The sequence below is a fragment of the Chenopodium quinoa genome, unplaced genomic scaffold, assembly GCF_001683475.1.
Source record: "Chenopodium quinoa cultivar QQ74 unplaced genomic scaffold, ASM168347v1, whole genome shotgun sequence".
NCBI classification, from domain to species: Eukaryota; Viridiplantae; Streptophyta; class Magnoliopsida; order Caryophyllales; family Amaranthaceae; genus Chenopodium; species Chenopodium quinoa.
In genome coordinates, this window is record NW_018742738.1 from 9950444 (window position 1) to 9955593 (window position 5150).

At 43.5% G+C, this 5150-nt stretch overlaps 1 long non-coding RNA gene across 1 annotated transcript; it reads right to left on the minus strand.

The window, feature by feature from the left end:
* Positions 1-3708: 3708 nt before the first annotated feature.
* LOC110724025 lies at positions 3709-4520 on the minus strand. The gene is made up of 2 exons (XR_002511815.1): positions 4306-4520; positions 3709-3803 (listed from the first exon to the last, which is right to left on the minus strand). It is a non-coding gene; the product is annotated as an uncharacterized LOC110724025 (long non-coding RNA).
* Between the last annotated feature and the right edge of the window lie 630 nt (positions 4521-5150).

The following is a 5150-nucleotide window of genomic DNA, read 5'->3' on the forward strand; positions in this document are numbered from 1 at the left end:
TTACTCATGGCGTCGGCTGAAAGAAATAAACAGCAAAGTTAGTAAAAATTCCAAGTAAACAAGGCGTGAAAAAACAGAGTATTCGTCAGGCCGGCTACCTCTAGAGCACCGACTGCCGAGGCCACAGGCGGCCAAGAAGTACTCGTCATAGAGCCACTTGAAGCTCGGGACGCAATTTAGGGGTACTTGCTCTCGTACCCCTGAAGTAGAGTTCACCCTAGTCTCTACTTTGAAGAGTCCTTTGTCTAGGATCTCTTTTTTAGCCTTTGGGGGAACAGGCGGCATGCTGCGGCCGCCTGCGAGAAGAGGTGGATCCCTGTTCCACTTATTAAAACGTTTGTTCAGCTCCGTGTCTGAACTCTCGATAATAAGGAAGGTGTTCCGCCAATCCTTCCATTTGTTTGCCTTACCTCTCGTCATGAGGTAACCCCTATGGCTTGTCAATTGATACCAGCCGGTACCTCCCGACTTGGGGGTCCGGCTGAGATAGTTCATGTGGGCGAAAGCCTCAAAACTTGGCTCCACCCCGTTCAGTTCGCACCCGGCCACATAGCCGAGTACGTTTACCCAAGAGTTGGGGGCTAACTGCCATAACCCCAGATCATACCCATCTAAAATCCGCTGAACAGCCGGATGTAATGGGAAGCGCAGTCCAGCTTTGATGGCCGCCACATAGCAGCCAAAGCAGCCGTCACCATAGCTGGTACCAGCCGGCCAGACGACAGTATCTTCTGGATCCGGCACAAACAGTAAATACTCCGGGCCCATTTTGTGGTTAGCAATAAAGCTCGCCACGTTGTCTCGCATGGTTGCAATCCGGCCCCGGGGCACCCTGCAGTAGTAGGGGGCGTTTTCCTCTCTGTAAGAGGCGGACGGCTCTGCCCAATTATCCCCCTTCTCCACTGCATGAGAACTTCTCGCCTCTTGTAGGCGGCTATGTTTTTCTTCTGAGCCAGAAGAACTATGGTCAGAAGAGCTGGATTCGGACTCGTCCCCTGACGAGTCCGAAGAGGACGACTCCTCCCCTCTCCTAGAGGGGCCCGCCTCCTCTCCCTTAGAAGGAGCAGAAGGAAAATTAGACATGTCCACGGTTAGATGAGAAGGGAACACCTTGGTCCCTCTCTCAGCACTGTCAGCTTGACAGTCGCCTCGTTCTACATCTGGCGCCTGGTCAGATGTTTCGCTAAGGAGCACCCTTTGGGAGGAGCCGTCTGAGTTTGATATCATAGCAGTCTTTTTTGTTCTGGCCATCACGTTCTGCATAGACACAGATTCAGTCGGACTTTGTATAAAGGGCAAAGATGGGTCCAGAAAAGGGCAGGCGGCACTCCTAGTCCTAGATTCAGCCGTCCCCGGTGACCGGCTGATCACTAACTTAGGGCGTGTCGTGTGCTTCCATGGTGCCATTTCAAAAAATAAAAAGAAAATTAAGAGTAAGAGAACTGAGTTACCTGAACGGGTGACGGTTGATGAAGTCCTGGAAGTTCGGGTCAGTCGGCTTGTCAGAACAGGCGGTAGGCAGAAAAAGTCCGAAAATGTCAGAGCAAGTTCAGGGGTCCGAATGTTCTCGCAAAAGTTCTCAAATGTGAAAATGACCGAAGTCAGCACTTCCTTTTATAGGCAAAATGAGAAGGCGAAGGGTCGCTTCCAAATTCAAATTTGGGCGGGAAAATCTCTCGGCCGTCTGCAAGGTGACACCTGTAACGGGCCGTCGCCTGTCACCGTGCGACACCTGTCACAGGCGACACGTGACCAGTCGCGTGCCACCTGTGAGGGGCAAATGATTAGGGGATTTTTATCCACCAATCACCGTCTGACAAGTGGACCAACCAGGTTCCGCCACGTGTCCTTCACGAAGGCCAACAGGAGCTTGCCACGTGTCAGTCACAGATACGTCCTCCACGGACCACTTAAGACACGCCACGTGTCCACCCATGCCAAGTGGGACAACCGGCCATCAAGGCCCATTTCAGTCTAGAGGCCCGATCAGCCCTAGGTTTACCTTAAGCCTAGAGAGTTGCACGCTTCCCAAGGCTATAAATACTCGATTAATCCTCATTAATCAAAAAAGAACAAAAAAACAACCGAATAATTAAGAGATCAAGCAGAGAAGAACAGACTTATTAACAACCGGCTAATCTCGCTAACGACGCAGATTACCAACACTAAGCACTCTCACCTAGAGAGATCTCATTACTTTACTTTCTGTATTGATTACTCCTTAATCAGGTACTAACTTGACCGTTGGAGGCGGAGCTCTCAGGAGTCTCCGTTATTTTGCAGGTACAGACGTCCGGTTCCAGTCTCGGAATTGTAACTCTCCCGCAGGACATCAGAAAACCCCGAAACAGAAACCAAAATAAAACAACCACCACCTACAACCACCAATTGAAGGCGGTGACAAAGGGATGGTTGATCCGCGGCGCATAAGGGTGACGACGGCGGTAGGGGCTTGGGCGGCGGCAGCGAACAGGTAAACTAAAAGAAAAAAAAAATCAAAATCCCAGAACTTCCGCTCAGAAATTTCGGAAAACCAAGGAGGATCCGCCTGAAATTTCCGGATCATCCTTGGTTTTTCTGGAAATTTAAGGCGGAAGTGGAGATCTGCCTGAAATTTCCGGAAAAACCAAGGAGGAACAGGATTTTTCAGGTGGATCCTCCTAGGATTTTTCGAAGATTCCAGGCGGATGTCTGGATTTCCGTTTTTTTTTTGTGAATAATTTAGTTTAAAAAACTGTGTGTGATTATGATTATTGTTAAAATAAACATGATTAATAATTATTAGTAATGTTATTATTAGTATGATTATTAATATTTTGATTATTGTTGTTGTGTTGTTGTTGTTATTATTATGATTAATGGTATTATTAGTAATTTTATGATTATTATTATTAGGAAAATTCTCAACGGTAACCCTCAACTTGTGTAACACTGAAATGGTAACCCCCTTTTTTTCTAATTATACATCATGACCCTCATTAAAAAATTTAAACTAGTTATGACATTAATGAGTCTTATATGGTTTAAAAATTAAACCATGGTTATATTTTTTGTAAAAAAAAAAAAAAAAAAAAAAAAAAAAAAAAAAAAAAAAGCCAAATAAAAAATTAAACCACCCACCCACCTTCACCAGCCACCATCACCCTCTCCCAACCGCCGCCACCTCCACCTATGCCTCCACCTCATCCTCACCTAGTCGTCGTCACCAGCCCCTCACACAACCTGACACCCCTACTAGACTCAAGACCCTCCCTCTCACTAGTAGAAAAACGCAAAAAGCCACCGATTCAAAACCCCCTTATGCCACCGGTTTGAACCGCTGGGCATTTGGGGGGTGGATATACATGCTTTAAAAGCCACCGATTCAAAATTGGTGGCAAAAACTATTATCGCCACCGGTTAACCGGTGGCAATACTCATTTCCCGCTTTTTTATATATTAAATTCAATGCCACTGGTTAACCGGTGGCAATAACTCATGTAATTTTTATTTTTTTTAATCACTTGATATATCGAACAATTAAATAAAAAAAAATTCCAACATCAAAATATAAATAGCACAATATCATTCAATATAATCGCCAACTTACAACATATTATTTAAAAAAAATTACAATATAAAATCAATATACGAACAATTACAACATATAAATCAAAAAAAAAAATACAATATAAATCAAAAAAAAATTACAACATCAAAATTTTAAAAAAAAAAAAAACCATACATCATAAATAAATAATTTTTTAAGGAACATCAATATTCCTGCATCTTGATTCTTCGATTTAAGATGTAAATCAATATACCTGCACCAATTAAAACAAAAAAATAAATCGACTAAAATAAATAAGCTGCGAAAAACTGATAAACCGACTATGCATGTACCCATAAGCTGCGAAAATAAGTAAATCGACTATGCATGTACCCAAAACCGATTAAAATCAATTAAAAACCCACAAAAATAAAAACAACACCGAGAAATTTCGTTAAAAACCCAGAAATTGATTTTAAAGATCTCAGAAAAAAAAAAACCAGAATTAAAATCGAATTACACCTAGAAGAAGATCGAATTAAACCCAGAAGGAATAAAAATCGATTAAAATCAAATAAAAATCGAATTAAAATCGATTAAAAGAAACTCAGAAAATTACAAAATCGAATTAAATTCAGAAATTAAACCCTAACCTCGAATAATTAAACACACCCACCACCATAACCACAACCACCACCACAAACCACCACAATAACCACGAATTCCACCAAAAATAACAAAAAAACAAAATAAAAGTAAGAAAAAAGAGAAATTACCTCGAATTCCACCAAAAGCCCAGAAATTATCTTGAATTTGACCTGAAATCCTCAAATTTGGTGTTGCATGTTGCGGCAAAGTTAAGTTGTGGCGGCAGCGGTTGGTGGTCAAAAGAGTTGAAGAGGAGGGAGGAGGGAACGAAAGAAGAGAGAAGAGAGAAGAGAGAATGAAGGAGGAGCGAGATCAGAAGAATGAAGGAGGAGAGAATAGAGGACTGAAGGAGAAGGAGGAGCGAGATCAGAGAGGGGATGAGAGGAGAGAGAATGAGGGAGGAGAGAGAAAATGAAAGGGTTAGAGTTTGGGAAAAATGATGGGTTTTATAAAAGGCGTGGGTTTTATAAAAAAAAAAGCCCTTTCTTTTATGTGAAAGCCACCAGTTTTGAACCGGTGGGAATAATATTTTTCCCACTGGTTCGATTTGAACCAGTGGCAATACTATCCCCGCCCATTTTTCCCCATTTTTTCCCACCGGTTCTTAAAAACCGGTGGCTATCGACGGTGCCTTTTTGCCTTTTTCTACTAGTGTCTCTCTCTCCATCGACCCTCAACCCACTCGCCATACCTTCCTCTCTTTCACCTCCGCCCAAACCAGAACCAATTTTGCAACCCATACCATCAGTTTAGGGTTTCGACAAAGGTGGTGGTGGTTCGAAACCCTTACACGAGTCGTCGCACCTCAGTCGAACCTTAACCACGGTGGTTTGGGTTTGATTTGGGCGGAGTAGAATGACAGAGGAGTTGCGGTGGGAGGAGAAACCGAGACAGAGGAGAAAGAGGGAGCTTCGTGGGGCTGGGATAGCAATATCGTCGGAGGGAGGAGAAGCTTCGGCGCCGGCGAGGAAAA